At 50.2% G+C, this 16,506-nt stretch overlaps 1 protein-coding gene across 1 annotated transcript in view; it reads right to left on the bottom strand.

Annotated features, from left to right (window-relative positions):
* Positions 1-8,649, bottom strand: part of CDH23 (cadherin related 23) — a 202,087-nt gene extending 193,438 nt beyond the window's left edge. The window contains exon 1 of the mRNA XM_065843253.2: positions 8,561-8,649. The gene's annotated coding sequence lies outside the window, so the exon portion shown is untranslated. The remainder of the gene's footprint in view (positions 1-8,560) is intronic.
* Between the last annotated feature and the right edge of the window lie 7,857 nt (positions 8,650-16,506).

The raw sequence follows: 16,506 nt of genomic DNA, 5'->3' as shown, positions 1-16,506 counted from the left end.
TTTGTGCTGCTTTAGGAAACACAACACAAGCCTGAGAAGACGTTGGGGATCAGCGCTGCTTAACTTTCAGGTGCATCATGCCAGTCTCCCCAGAAAACATGGACAAGGAAGAAGAGTTCGAGGCTCCATGCCCTGACAAGTTTGACTTCTGAGTGTTCTGTGCCAGTAGAGCATCCAAAAACTAGGTGTCTAAGCAAAAATGACCCCTTCTCCAGGAGCCAGGCATCCTACCAGGTCCTTTAAATCTTCATATTTGACCCAAAAAAAAGCAGAATTGACTCTTCTAAGAAATAAAAACTCCATATTTCTCAATTTTCCCCCTGTTTTTAACAGGTTTTGGGGAGGAAAGACGACTGGGACATAGACAATGCTGCCATTTTGGGCCCCTTGTCCCCCCAGTGGCATCAAGCCTGGGATGCGGAGCCGAAGCGCATTGTGCTGCTGCCAGAAAGGATGGGATGGAGACGAGGGAGGCAGCCCAACCCCAGCTCTTCCTCCGCCTTTCGCTGTGCCAAATGCCATCGAGGAAAACGCTAACTTTCTGCTAAAATAGCACCGCTATCAGTCCAAGTGAGCGGAAACATCATTTTCCAGCTTCACAGACCATGTTTAAAAAGCAACAGGGCAGTGGAAAAAACAATTTACATGATGTAGACAGAAAGGCAGTCGCCAGCATCCCCTTTTGAGTGTCATGATAAATCTAAATATTGTACATTCCAAGTCAGTCATTTCATTATGTAAGTAATTGCCTGAAATGTCATTTTGATTTTGTCTGTCTTCATTAATATTGCAGCTCTTCACTGGTTCTCTGAGATGGTTCACTTGAATATTGCAAATTTAGGAACGGGATTGAGAAATCTCTGGAGAGAACTTAAAAATTGTGACTAAGAGCATATTAAATTGCACCTTCTGCCTGAAAGAGGCTCTTTGTAGGAAGCACTCGGTGCAGTTTCCAGCACAATAATGTCTCTGGGCAAGTCATCTCTGGGAACTTAACTGTTGTCTCCTGGCTGCAAAAGCTCTAATGTTAAAGCAGAGATTCCCAGTCCGCCGGCAAGCACTCCCCAAGGCCCGGGGAGCAGCAGACAGAACCGCATTAAATGGTGATGGATGAGAATCAGAGGAGCTCCTACCACTGAAACACCACTCTGCAAAGAAGCCTGGGGCTTCAAAGTTTAGGAAGCAGCTCAGGTCAAGCAGAGGTTTTCCAGCTCACCTGCCCCAAATGCCGCCTTCTCCAAGCCTAGGAAGGGGTTTTCTTGCCGCTTTGACATCATCCCCACATCCCTAAACATCGCAGAGATCCCAGCAGCACATGCTCTGGTCCTTGGCACACATTAATCGCAGCAAAGTTGGCAACAAGGCTCTACGAGCCTTCCAGCATCTCACCTCCGTGAAACACTGAAGCAGAGATGTTCCTGCTAAGCCCAGGCCACATGTTGCTCTCGGGGTGCTGAAGCATCAGCTTCCAGGCTGTGCACCTGTATTGGTTATTTTTAAATGCACTGCTGGGGCACTTACATACAAGAACAGCTCACACGCACACAAAACACACTTAATTACCTCCATCAGAGCAGGGACGGCGGTTCTGTGTCGTGCTGGCGGAGATGCTCTCGCATCTGAGCCGTCACTGGCATCTTTAATCGCTCCCCAAACCCTACCCCTCTCCCTCCAACCCAGTCTTCTCCTCCCCAACCGGCACAGCAACACTTGCGCCTCCAAATTTATAGCGCCAGCCTCTCTGTTTGCTCTGTGCTGTTCCAGGAGCATAAAGAAGAAATGAAAGTGTAAATCAGACCATCTCCCAAACGGCTTCCATGCGAGGAAACTGGAAGCGCCTTCCCAAAAAGCCCCTGCTCTGGTGATGTGGCACAAACGATGTCCCCAAACTGGGCAGCCCAGCAGCCAGCACTGCCCACACGCAACATTTGCACCTCTATGGGCAGAGTGGAAGCCCCCAATATGCTACCGTAATCCCACCGTGGCATCCATCCAGCTTCTGAAAGACCCTTCATCCCCCAAAGACACCACCCCAGCTCTCCCAGCCTCCTCCACCACCTTGGTGGCACAGCCAGGTGACACTTCAAGAAACCACCCCGGCCATCCTCTTCAGCAAAGCCCGTTGCTTGGCACCAACCCTTTATGCCAGCACACATCCCATTGCAGAGGCACAGCAGCTCTTTCCATCTCTTTGCTCCTCAAATGGAAGCACCACCAGAAATTCACCTTTTCTTCTCATTATAAAGACCTGGCCAAGAGGTAATAATAAGTAGGATTCAAAAGAAAAAAAGTAAAAGCTATTTTTTTTCTTCCCCCCACATATTGGCATGAGCTGTACACAAATCATAATTGCTAAAAATAACAAATTGCAGAACAGAGTAATCAGAAGTAAATTGATATTGATAAATAAGCTTTTCTTCCGCACAGTAGGTGGTTTATTTTAATCTAATGAGTTTTATATTTTCTGAGCTTTCAGATTCCATGATGAAGAGCCGTCCACACTAGAATTACGAAGCACTTGGAAATATTGTAATTTTATGGCTCATTTTGTCAGGACTCTCGAAAATGAGATTTGTTCCCAGTGAAAAAATTTGCCCTTTTTTTTTATCCTTCTATTCCCCACAGCGAAAGAAAAAATTCCCTTGTTAAATAAGCACAGGGCAGTGTATTTGTATGAACGTGTGGGGAGGATGGATGGACTGCACAGAGAGCAAAGCTGCCAAAGCCATCTAAGCCCAAGACGGTGTTTGCAGGAGAAAGAGTGTGAAAGATGCTATTTCCCTTTCTTTTACCCCAAAAGCAAGGCTGAGGTTGGGGACGTGGGTGTTTTCTCCCCACGGAGCCCAGGGGATGCTCACAAAGCCAACAGTGAGTCCAAACCGCTCTGTGCAACTCGAGTAGCACCAATTAGTGATATTTAAACCCCCCTTCCAGCAAGGAAAAGAGCCAGAGTTGTTACTTACTATCAACAAGCAATGCCAAGGTTTCCCACATTCCCAGCAATTTACTCCCATTTCAAAACAAGGGCAGGAGTGGAAACATTTTGTTTGGGGCTGTGAGAAGTTTGTTTTCCCACAGGAAACAAGCATCAGCTCCGAGGCAACATTAACAGCCCAAGACCAGACCAAAACGCCACCTGTGAACATCTCAGGTCATGTCAGAAAACTCTGTCTGGCTTGGAAGTGAAATTGATTTTCCAAGTCATTGCAAGGGCCATAAAATAATCCAAATAACAGATGAGCTCTGCATGAGTGACAAGCAAACCCTCCAGAGAAGCGCACCCCAGCCGCAACGTCCCACAAAAAGTCATTCAGTGCTAAAAGCACCTCTTTGTTCTTGTAATATTAAGATAACAGCGTGAGAGCCTTGGGAAGGAGAGAGTAGGCAAGGCCACCACTCCTTCCAGGGCAAATGGAGACTCTTCCTTGGGTAGATGAATTTTATTCTCTTTTTTTTGATCTTTGAGTGGGGCAGCTCTAGTGAGTCCCCAGCCCTGGTTGCTGTGATGCCGGTGGTGTCTAGCAAGCATTTGCCACCACAAACCCTCACATCAGTGCTTAAACAAGGAGGCAGACTGGGATGCGTATGGAAATCAAGTCAACACGGAGCCCGGCACATGGAGGCCAGGCAGCAAAGGAGCAGAGCAGCTGATGCTAACGTGGCATGAAAAGGTGGAAAAGCAGTCAGTAGCAGAACTTCGCTTAAAGAAAGAAGTGGGGGAAGAAAAAAACAAGCAGAGGGAAAAGAAGGGTGGGAATTATTGCTTTAGGAAGAGGTAGAAAGCTGAGCCCTGTGAAGGGGCATGCACAATCCTGCCCCACCAAACAGGAATATCTCTGTAGACTCTTAAAAATGATACAGCAACAGGCCAAGTAGCAAATGTAAAAGATGCTGAATGCCTGATCCAAAGGCTGCTGGTGAATAGGAGGCCAGCCACTTTTTTCTCATGCCCTGGCTGGAAGAAGGCAGGTTTGCCTACTGACCGAGCCCTGGCCGGACTTCCAAGCACCAGCATCAAACCCATGCAGGAGACACATCCAACATCCTCAGGCTCCAACGCGGCATTTTTGAGCTAGTTTGTACCACTGCCACACAGCCTGGGCTGGCATATCCTAGGGCATCCCTGACTGTGCTGCTTCAGATGCAGGCACACAAATGCTGTTTGCTTTGGGGTTTTTAAAGGAGAGAGAACATCTGTGAAGTGGAATTAAAGAAAAGTGTTAATTTAAATAGCACGCACTCCATTTACAGAATAACAAGCACATCTAGCAGATGACTATTGCTCGAGCCCTCTGGCTCAGGCTTCACTCTAAGAAGTACACCCGTAACAGTGTCAGTGGCGCAATAAGGAATTGAGCACCCCCTTCAAGAGCAAGCCATCAGCACTGAACCAGGAGCTCTTGACAATCAGTAGGCAAACTACATTTCTGTGAAAGAAGATGGGTTGGTTATTTGACTTCATCCTCCTCGGGAAACGCTCATTGCAGCAGACACCGCTCTGAGCCCCATCGGCGTACATGTGCACCCCGGATCTCGCCCCATCTCCAGATGCTCCCAAACTTCCCGCTGGACATTTGCATCACTGAAAAGCTGCAACAAGGCTATTTGTTCAATCCTCTGGTAAATTAGACTGCAGGCTGTAAAGGTAGATCTCAGAGAGAGAAATACGGGTGCTTGAGAGGAGGGAAAGAAAAAAACACCACAATTCAAGCAAAAAAACCCCACCAACCCACCCTCACACTGAGCAACCTGAGCTGCAAAAGCTCTCAGGCCATTTCTCGCCTCATCCAAATCAAGGGAGAAGTGCCCTTGCTGCTTTTGCACAAAGCTCACTTAACTTCCAGCAAGAGGCACTTTGCTCCAACAGACCTTTTCAGGGCCCGCTGGCTGTTCCAGCTAATAGAAGTGAGCTGTGCCTGATGGAGCAACACCGTGGGCACGCTGGGGCTAATCACGCGCCAGCTGAAATTTTAGGAGAGGGGGGAAAAAAACCCACCAAAGTGGTAGAGACAGCATGGGGAAAGGAAGATAGGGTTGCTTAGGAGGAGAAAAATTAAATCCCTCCATCCCAAACAGCAGCTCCTGAGAGCAGGGGTTCACATTGAAAGACAAAAGCATTCGGCAGAGGTGAGGTTATTTGGATTGAGGACAGTAGCTCATCCCCAGTGAGAGGCTTGTTCATGCAAAAACCCCCAGGTCACCAGCTGTGGCTGAGGACCCTCTAAGCTCTCCATTCCTCTCCTACCTGCTCTTTGCAAAGCTGCAGCAGCCCAGGCACCAGCATATCCCCCTCTTGCCATCAGGATTTTGCTCCCAGTGACTTTCTCCCCAAGCAGGACCCTCTTTCTCCCTGCAGAGAGTAGCTGTTCTATCAAATGTGCAGATCAGGGCAAAGCAATCCAGGTTAAGGATGGAAAAAAGCCTTGCTGCAGCATTGACTCTGGAAGGGACATTACAACCATCCCACACCCAGATCAGAGCTTCCATCACAAGACACATCCAGCAAGACCCCTGGCCTTGGGGCATGGGTTCAAGCACATACTTTTGTGAGGCTGGCTGGCAGAAAAAGAGGCAGTTTTGTGCCTGGGATAGCCCCTCTGATCATTTATGGAGCACACCATGGTCAGCAAGAACCCAACAGAGCCACAGCTTTGCAGCCTTCACAGACCAAAAGCCACCAGGCTGCACCACCGAGGCATTCCTGACCACATCGATCCAAGCTTCAAACTCAGCACAGCCTGCATATAAACACTATTCCAGTCCCTGCTATAGTGTTCTGGTGATCACCAAACCCCAGGTAGGGTCCAGGACATCTCCAAGGCTTGACCGAGCCTCAGTCACCAGGATTGTCCATTTCAGCTCCAGAACCTGCATACTGGAAATAGCGCCTGACAGCAATGCAAGCATGAAAGCGTGAATTTCATATTTGTAGGTGTTCAGCCATAAAAGCCCTAATTTAACCCTCAGGACACCATAGTGGGGAAAAAACACACAAGTTTCGGGATGCACTTTGAACTATTTGTATCCAGAAAGCAAATCCCCAGCTAAATCAGCCCAGCTGCAAGCACCTGGGATGATTTACACAGACAAGAGGCCACAGACCAGCCCCTCATCAAGCTGCTCCATATTCTAAAGCTTCTTAAATTTAAAAATAACCTGCACTGCAGACCACCAGCACAGAACTTTTAAGAACCTTCATGAATTAAATCCTTTTCAAGACATCTACCATCCTGGCTGCTCCTGGGGTGTGCAGAAGGGATGGCAGTGCCCTTTTTCTCCGCATACCCCCGTCAGGTTAGCAGAGACACTGCCATAACATCTACATTATTCTGGAGAACAATTTTCCTGGTGCTACATGCAGGCGATACCCCCAGAGGGACACGCAGCCGCTCTGCACATGGACCGGGCACTACAAGGCACGTAGCTCCCACCTCTTGCAAACATTGAGTTCTCCCACTTATCTCACCAGAAAAACAATCAAAAACACAGAGAATATTAAAAAAGATAAACGTAAAAAGGAGAACATAAGCTTCTACGGTTTCCCATAAAGGGAGTGTTTTACAACTTGGTCTTAAAAGAAAACATTGTATTTTCATGACACGATCTTGACTTAGTGCTACAGAACGTACAGTTTGCCTCCCAAAGCAAGATAACCTCGCCCTGGGGAGGGGTGGAAGGGGGTGCAGAGGGAAAATGGAGTTGCAAAGGGATTTCCTCTCCTCCTTCCTCAGGTCAGGGGAGAAGGAAAGACAACAGTAAAAATCCCCCCTCTTAACACTCACTTGGATTACAACAACTGTGAGCTTCCCATCAGAACACTGCGCTCCACAACACAGAAAAATAACTTAAAATGCAAACAACTCACGCAGCAGCTCCGTCCTGTTGTTCTATCGAGCACCAGGGCCGCACACACAAGGTGTCCCAGGCAGCTGCAGGACGTGCCGAGAAGGAACCAGGCTTGTCACCTGCAACCCGGCCACCGTGGTCACTCGGGAAGCGGCCGCTCTGCCAGCCCTCCTAGACCCCTCCACATCAGCGATACCCAGAGATCTGTCCCAGAGAGGGCTTTTCCCCTAGCACAAGGAAAACAATCCCAACAACAACAAAACATGCACAGAAAACTTCCCATTCCAGCTTAACCCCACGCACACACAAGAAAACACAAGATGGATAAAAGAGGCAGCTTGGGGAGACAATAGTGGTTAGCAAGAGGGTGCTGGTAGCACCCTTGGGCATCGCTGGCACACATCAGTTTTGGATTTGCCCTCCCTACACAGGGTACCCATGGGAGAGTCCCGGGCTGCACCCCAGCCCGCTCCGCTACCCCCCTGCACCCAGGCATCACATCACCCCATCCTCCACATCCTCTTAGTTGGCCAAATAAGCTACCCCAGCGCTGCTTTTCCTTCTCTCTTAAAAAAAAAAATATATATATATATACACACACAGGTATAAGAACTGTTGCCTCGTTTCCTTTTTACTACCAACACCCCAGATTTTACATTTGTCCACTTAAACACCAATAACGAAGCCACACACACAACCCCGTATTTCTAATTGCAAGCAGGCACGGGCTATTATTTACCTTCACATAGCATCCAAAAATCATGGATCAGAACAAAGGGGTCGGTGCCAGGTAAATCAAAATGAAGAACGACATCAGGTGAAAAAGCTATCTCCGCCACAAAAAGCTTACAGCTGGAACAGCCCTAGCGAACCCCAAACTCTGCACGTTAAAAGGATGGGTAATGTAATTTAGCTGACTGGTTTTAATAGGGACCAGACTCTTGGAGTTGGAGCATTTTCTTTTATTTAAAGGCTCCAGCGACGACTCCAGGCAGTTCAAAGCTAAAGATGTCTGGCAAATGCCGAGCTGGGTATGTGCGGGGGTCGGTATTTGAGGTGGTCAGGAGGACATTTATTGAACTAAAAGAGCATTGCAGGTTTTGTCAAGGATTAAGGAAAAGAGGAGCAAGCGTAGAAGTGAGTGGGGAAAAAAAATTAAGTGTTTCCTCAAAAAAAATTTAAGAAGCCACTTGGGGCAAATTTATCCTTTTGAAAAGCTATTTTTTCCATTTAATATGTTTTTTAAAGGGATTAAAAAAGCCCTCTTTCAGTGCGGCCGCTGGGCTGGGTGCCCCCGGGGCCCCCCACGCCGCTGCACAAGTTCAGCCCCAGCTCTGCCCCGAAACTTCGCAGCTTCTCACCGTCTCTTTCTTCCAAGCCAAACTCAACACTACAAGCCAGGACGGGTCTGGGGACTCGGGGGAACGGTGCTTGCTGGTTTAGGGACAAGATAGCAGACGCCAATACACATTATTATTTTGCTCAAAGGTCGAGCTACGGTCTCCTGCCATTGAAACCACCGCGCTGAACGACCTCTCCCCAAAATAATAATCATTGTAGCAGCTCTCACCCCAAACAAGTTGTCCCCTCGGTGGAAGGGAATAAAGGAGGTTTGGGAATGAGGACGGCGCGCAGAGCCGCCCCGGGGAGGGGATGCCGGCGGCGCCACGCATCCCCACCTTAAATAAATACACGCGAAATAAAGAAAACTCACCTGTGGCAGCCGGTCCTGGTGCCGGTGTCAGCGGCGACCCCCCATGTCCCCGCCCCGCGGCTGCCGGCCCCCGCCGCCCCGCAGCCGAGTGAGCTGCGGCGGGAGGAGAAGGAGAAGGAGGAGGAGGAGGAAGGGGTGGGGAAGGAGCCCGGGCGGCGGCAGACGCGGGCGGCGCAGCGCCCCTTGCCCAGGTAACGGGTATTTCAGCCCCGGCTCCACCCCAGCACGCCCCCCGGGGACTCCCAGTGCGGCAGTCGCTCCCCTCGAAACCCCGGGGTCGCCCCAAAACAGCACTCGCTTCTCCAAATACAACTTCAGCCCCAGGCAGGCACCAGCTACCAGAAGTTTAACTCAGCCTCTTTGGGTTTAATTAGTCTTTTGGAGGGGGAAGAGGTGTTATTATTCTTTTCCTGACCTTTGCACATGGGAGGCTGGCAGGCCCGGGGAGCGGCTAAATAAATGATAGATGAGGGGAAGGCGATCCGACCGTAGCAGGAGAGCTGCACGGCAATTATTCCTCCTGGCTCCTCTCCCTTGGGCACTCGCAGCCGCTGTTTCTACAGCCACAGCGTTATTTTTGCCATGCCACCGATACACGTTTCCACCCAAACCTTCGTGCTCCTACCACCAGTCATCTGCAACACCAGGTCCTCTCAGCTTTCTGAAACCCAGCAGGACATCTCAGGAAAAATCCCCACCACTCTAGGGGAAGCAGCCAAATCCTACCGCTTCACCCCATTTCTTGCCTTCTTAGAAGCAACAAAGCCAGAGAAAGCCACCTGCAACAACACCAGTCCTCACACCAAGGGGGTGACACAGTCCCCAGCAGTGTTCCTGATCCCCAGACCCCAAGAGGGTCAGGCCTTTCAGTGCTGCCCTGCTGCATGTACATACATAAACCTCCCACCACTTGCAGCTTGGAGGAACCTTATCTTCACATTAGACCCCATCCCAAGCAACTTTAATTACAAATTAAAACACTAAACAAGTGCAGTTTATACTGCTAAAGCAATGTCTGGAGCTTTCCCATCCACTCACCTTCACATCCCTCCTCCTGGAGCAGCCGTGGGCAAATGCCTCTGCATGAGCAGGAGGGGATAATTAAGTCCTTGCCTTTCGTGAGCAGCTTCTGCTCGTTATGCAATTAGCACAACTGATGGATTTGAATTGGGCACAGGTCTGCTCCTGGGGCCCTCAGCTTGGCCCTGGGGAAGGGGGCTCTGCAGCAGCACTCCCTGGCTGTGGGGAGCCCCGAGGATGAGGGAACCCCGCAGTGCTGGGCAGGGGCCTCCCCCAAACCCAGTTAAGCTGCAAGTGGGGGCTGAGCCCAGTGCTGCACACCAGAGCCAGCCCTGGCACACCTGCAGCTCTTTTGGGGTTAAAAACAAGAGTCTTTGACAAACAGCTGAGTGTAATGAGCCATCTGCAGTGAATCAAGGTGCCGGTAAATAGTTCCCTCCCATTACACCTGAGTTGTACTGGGTTTGCTAAGGGTTTGCCCTAGATACCTGTCCTTTTCCTAAAAGTTGCAAGTCTCAAGCAGTGCAAAGGGTGCAGGTATGGATCCAGGGCTCTGAGCATCCTGCCGAGCTGATCTCATGCTGGTCCAGGGGGTTTATCTCTTCCTGGGCTCTTCATCCCTCCCTTGTTCTCTCCATCAGCACATACGCAGCCAGGATACGTGCGCTGTGCCCATCCCAGCTGCATCCCTAAAGTCAGGGAACTAATTATGGCAAGAACCAACAAAAAGGTGGGAGGAAAACACAGCAAAACCATAAGTTAAGCAACTTGAAGGCATGTTTCAGGCCTGCTTGCTGTCTGTAGCCACTGACTTTGCACAAGTGATGTCTCACTTAATGACTCCCATGATAAATTCAGGTCAGCGTTTCTATTTAAATAGAAGCACATCTCTCCTATGCTTAATCGCTGCCCAATTCCTATGCCTTGGTTTCACATCAGCTTTCAAAATGCAAGCCTTTCAGTTCACATCCTGACCAGTTTGAAGACCTGTCACCTCTTTTACGTAAGTCAGATCTAACTAAGCCAAGTTCCTCCTGGCCTGCGAGTCCAGCCTGGACTCCTGGTCCAATTCCTGGTGGAGCCCAGGCTGCAGCTTTTCCCATCATGGGGGAGGACTAGTGGGATTTCACTGCTGAGCTTCACAAAACCCACAGGAATCCAGCATCTTGTGAGCTGTATCTCTCTGTCAAGCTTGGTTTGAATCAAACAGCCACAGCAATAGCTACGTGCAGGCTGGACCTCAAATCGACTTACAGAGCTGATGTTCCCAAGCTCCAGTTTAAAGGAAGCGATGTTGGTTTGAGACGCAGCCCACGGGGGATGTGTTGTTGCAATTGCCTTTTAACAAGCTCATAACTGGGTGGGGGGGAAAGAAAGGACTAAAATGAAGTGATGCATGGCGAGCAGAAGGATGCTCCCAGTCGCCATTCGGATCGGAGCCCAACCCTACAAGGCAGGGAGCACGGTAATTAGCAGGAGGTCTGAGATAACCTCCCAGCTATACCAGCCTTTCTCTATGGATTTATCACGGGGAAACTTGGTGTTTTTTGGAGCCAGATCTCCCCTCTCTGCCCTGCCTGAGAAGCAGAGCAGCTAGGCAGATCCTTGGCGGCCTCCTGGCACCACTCACTCACCCTTGAAATTGTACTGCAGGGCTTCTCCCCTTCTCGTCTTCTGTCTGACCACAAAACATTTCTCCATCCAACTGTCCCCACGGTTTATTATTCCTCTCTCTGCCTTCCCTGGCCCTTCTGCTGTGAGAAATGCGAATGCCTTTCATCTTTAAATCTTTAAACAGATGAAATATCGTATGGAAAGCAGGTAAAAAGCAAGCACGTGCAAAATCCTGTCCAGCTAAGGGACTGAATTACCTCTGCTCGCCACGGATCACGCACTGCCACGGACCCCAGGGTCTGCACAGACATCAGCTGCCCGACAGCCAACGCACACATTATTGTACCATCACTCATTTCTTCACGCCTCCTTTTCCTCAGGAGTCCCCCACAAAGGAGCCTTTGATGTGCTTCCCCAAACTCCCATCCTTCTTCAGTAAATAGAACCTGTAGGAAAGAGCAGGAGGGCTTTCTTCATTTGTTTTCTCCGCAGGAAGATGCAGCCCACTCTCCCTGCTCTCACATCTTGGTGGACACAATGATTTTGTCTCCCTGGACCATGAACCTCTTGGAGATGGTGGTACCCTCCAGCATCCAGTGTCACATTGTGGGGTGGGACAGCAGCACAAGGGAGGCAGCTCCCCACTGAGCTACCCTGTCACCCGAGTTGTACAGTTAATTTCTACAGCAGTAGTGGGGTTCTCTTCTCAACCACCTGTGCCACGGCTGATGGTGATGCCTGTTTTTTCGGTGTGAAATTAATTTCCAGGTCTATTTCACACAGAATTTTAAGGCCAGTATTAGGATCATGCTGTTTGCTTAGGAATGTATGAGTGAAGGAGGCTGGAGAGGTATCGTAGCAAAGTCAAGGGATTGCTCGTGTTTTTCCCCCTCCACAGAAGAAAGGCACTGAAAGAGCACCTAATGCCTGTTTTTCCTTTAGAAATACATAAGTATTGCATTTCAAATTGCATCTTTGTAAGGTGATAGTCTATGTGGAGGGTAAAGCAAATGTGTTTCAAGGGGGTGGGAAGGGCAGGGGCTAGGCACACTTTTGCAGCCCATGCCCGATTCATGTGGCACCCTTAATCAAACATCTACCTGCTTGTGCTTAGAGCTGGGTCCAGCTGAGGTGCCCTGGAATGAACATCCCCAGCTGGGCCAGGGTGACAGGGAATGAGAACACAGAGCCAGAAGGATCACAGTGTGAGCTCCAAAAGGCTTTGCAGGACCAGGTAAATCAAACAAACAAGTAAACCTTTATACCAACTCCCCGAGCAGCTCGAGGTGCTTTTTGCTGGCTTCTGAGACAGCCTTCGGTGTAATTTCCTACTGATGGGGAACATTGTGGATTCAGATTGTTTGGCGATGATTGCAACAGACAATCTTGAGCAAGAGCAGTCACGGTGACAGAGGGACAGCTTTGGGAGCCAGGTCCTTCATTCTCAGGGGATTAACTACTCGTAAGTCACTTCATGCCACCCACCCAAAGCATCTTTTTCTTAGCTGTGAGCCCTACCAGCTTTTTCCCCTCAGCTTTTCTTTCCTCCTCAGCAGAGCAAAAGGTGCCATCTACAGGCACAGCGTCCACACGACAGCCCTCTGCATCTCCTCAGGTCGGGCTGGATGTCCCCTCCTGTCACATGCCACCATCCCCTTCGCTGTGCCACCCTCCCTGCAGTGCAGTCTGGGAGCTGCGTGTCCAGGTTGTCCACTTGTGGGGTGCGCCAGGTAGAAGAAGACCTCCCTTCCCTCTTGGCCACTCTTGTGTGTAACCTTGGTGGTAACCCAGGGGAGCAGCAGGATAAGAACACGAAAGGGAAGGTGATCACCATCTGCACAATGGTAGGGAAGAAGCAAAGGGGACACAGAACAGACTTGGTTACCCAGTATTCTCAGGAGGACCCAGCTTCCAGCCCCATGGATCTACCTGAGCTTCTCGGGCCCGCATCATGCTCCTCTTCAGTGCTGTTCTGCTCTTCCAGTTGCTTCTCATGCTGGGTTCACACACCTGTAATTTACAGAAGTAAGCCAGGAAAATAAGAAGCTGTAGGAAGAAGTGGTTGGGTTGCCATCCTTGAAGGTGTTTAAAAGATCTATAGATGAGTTTCTTGGGAACGTGGTTTAGTGCCAGTGTTGGTTGGACTCTGTGGTCTTGAGGGTCTCTTCCAACCAAAAGGATTCTATGATAGCACCCAATAAATTCTGCTCTGTGTGAGGACAGGACAGTGAGAGGTGACTCCTGACCAGCTGGAGTGCAGTTGCATGCAAGGGGACAAAGGCTTAGCGTGGAGGCACTTGCACTTGGGCTGTGAAGAGATGTTGCTGCTGTTAAAGGTGAAAAATGGGGCTGGCAGGTCTCCGAGGTGATGCATTTAAAACAGGAGCCAGGTCCGAGAGTTTGAAGATCCAATGGGCCAACCACACGTTCCTGTTGAAGCTCCCAAGAGGTGCAGGAGAGCGCAACACACATCACCAAGCCCAGGGCTCACCAGGGCGGCAGAAAGAAAAGGCGATGCCAAGAGCAGAACGAACGCCAGACATGCACTCACTCTTCACACGCAGCCACGAGCCTGGAGCTTGTTCCTGCTTCACAGCCCCTTCTCAAACCCAAACCTTCTGCTTGATATTAAAAGCATTTATCAAAGCAGATGCTCATCCTGCGCTGTCGGGTATCTGAAGCTGTGCAGCGCGGAGCCAGGCGGAGTTACAAAATTTGGAATCCAGGCTTATTTGGGGGAGTGTACCCCATCCATCAGCACACAGGGATGGCAGAGGGACCGGACCCGTCAGCTCGCTCAGCTTTGTCCAGTCTGTTATGAACGCACTGGAATTCATGCTCAGGCAGCCCCAGATACTTTACCCCCCTGCCATGGCGTGATAAATCAGGAGGAAAAACTTTCTCAGCTCAGTTTGTTCTCACAGTGCCGTCCAACAGAGCGCAAGCCTGTCTAATCAGAAGCTACAGTCCTTCGCCATCTGTTTAGAGCCTAATTACAAATGCAGGAAAATAATGTGCTTTACAATTGCACTAGTAAATGCTGTAAATGATTTAAATGCATGCATATGTTCCCTGCAGAATTCAGCATGCATCTGCGACTTCTTCTTCTCACATTAGGCACACAAATCAAGGGAAAAAATACCCAGATCTGACGAACAGCATGTCCCTAGGATGGTGATTTTTATCCCTTTTTATTCCCCCTGCTGGAATGGCAAACAGGGCTTTTTTGTAACAATTCATTCAACAGCGTTTTCTTCGCTTCCATTTTAAAAACTGTTTATCACCCTCGTGTAAATATAGTACAAATTGCTCCATAAAACACATACAAAGAGAACAGCAGCCAGGCAAGCCTGCAGCTGGCTGGCAAGGTTTCAGACCCGAGTTGTTTCCTCTGGGGCACCCACGGAGGGGCAGGATCTGCCCGGCTCAGCTGCCGGGGACCGTGGTCCTCCCTGAGCCCCTGTTGAAGGAGACAACCATGGTTCAAGCCTGTGGCTCACTCACCCATTTTCAGAAGGATGCTGGTCGGAGAAGTGCCCCCCAAAGCCCCAGGGGGTGGCTTCAGCCCCACGTGCACAAGCACATGAGAGGGGGAGAAAAAGGGCCAAGAGCTACAATACCTTGAATTGGGTCTTTCCTGTGGCTGTGGAGGGGGAGGTGGCAGCATTTTGGAGGGACGGAGGTCAGAGAGCATCACCTCACCTGTTGCAGGGTGACGACTCTCTGCAGGCTGCCTGTGGGGTGGTGCAAACAGGGAACCCACCGGCCATACAAATTAAGCTGTAATTAAGGACGAGGTCACACACACACTGCACCCTGGGGACCGTCAGAGCTGGTTAGCAGCTTTGTCACGATGCCGGGGCCAGGCACGAATGGAGATGCGCAGGGATGCTCTGTGCTGCCGGGTACCACCACCCTTGCAGCACCTGCTCCCATAGTGGAGCCACCAAAGGCAATCCCACTTCAGCTCTCTGGGCTTTTGATCCTCAATACATCCTGGCAAAACACTGAAAGGATGAGTCCTGCTCCAAAACACAGACTATGGAGCAGGGGAGAGGCAGCAGAGTTCCTTTCTGGTCACCACCAAGGCAATGGTGAAGGATAATGAGGTTGTTTCAAAGATGCTCCCAACTCTCAAAGCGTAATAATGCCATGCCAAAGCCTCTGCAATGCAAAGGCTGGTCTCACAGATGGAGACGTGGGGTACTCCACTGAGTGGGGACATGCCAGACAAGGCTTTGGGGATCAGAGAGAAAGAGGGACAGTCACTTATGACTGGTGGGGGATGAGCACTGCTCCCTAACAAAAGTTGCCTTTCCTCCTGAAGCACGTTGTTTTGCTTTAAAACCCAGAATACCTACACTTACATGTTCAGCTCCAAAGCAGGGAAGGAATAGCTGGCACCATTAAGCCAAGACAGAGGACACAAAAAGGTCGGGCATGGGCTCAGTCAGCCTCCTCTGAGCAGAAGCTGCGGCAGATGTGTCTCCTCTGCTTTCCACCCTTTCATCCAGCGTCCTCCCACTCCAGGAACTTGCTGCTCTTGCTTTGCCAGTTCACAGCTTGTTTTCCCCTCGGCCAGTTGGATTTAACACCAAAGGCTGCTGGAGAAGCCAGCACGGGGCAGGAGCAGCATCCTCTGCAGCGCTGGGGACCACAGGGGCTCCCTGTCCTCCAGGTCGTTCTGCCAGTGATGAGCAAACCCAGCAGGGATTCGTGCCCATCTTTGATTTAATTTCACATCGTGGGCTCGCCATCATGAATTTTGCAGGCGCCTGCATCGCTCGTCTTCTGCCCATGGGCGAAAGGCAGCCAAGCCCTGCAGAGAGCACACGGTCCTTCCCCTACCAGGCAGCTCACAGTTCACTTTCCTCGGCTGAAAGATGGTGGAAACATTTATAACCCTGCTAGTGTGGCTTAAACAGCAGAGGGGACAGTGTTAATTAAACAGATAAAAGTCTGGCAATGCTGGTTTGGACAAGCAAGGCAGATCCATGGACCCAGCTGAGCTCCCAGCCCTGCCCATACCCCAGATCTTCCTCTAGACCTCGCGTGCCCCAGGTCCCAAACGAAGACCCAGGGAGCAACTCCCTCCTGTAGAGCTCTTTGAGATCTGGAAAAGTGCAATTTCATGGTTAAATAACACGCAGTAGGTTTTGACCCCCGCAGTATTTCTGCTGGCTGTTCCTGCCTCGATGCTGGTGTAGAGCAGGGAGGGCACATCGCTCCTGAACTGGCAGCTGGGGTGGATGGTGGCATCCCTTACCAAAAATACACTATTTAAGACCACCAGGAAACCAACTGTGGGTGCA

This window comes from Patagioenas fasciata, chromosome 8 (genome assembly GCF_037038585.1).
Source record: "Patagioenas fasciata isolate bPatFas1 chromosome 8, bPatFas1.hap1, whole genome shotgun sequence".
In the NCBI taxonomy this organism is placed as follows: Eukaryota; Metazoa; Chordata; class Aves; order Columbiformes; family Columbidae; genus Patagioenas; species Patagioenas fasciata.
Note: the sequence above shows the minus strand (reverse complement) of the source record. Positions and strands in the feature narration are given on the sequence as shown.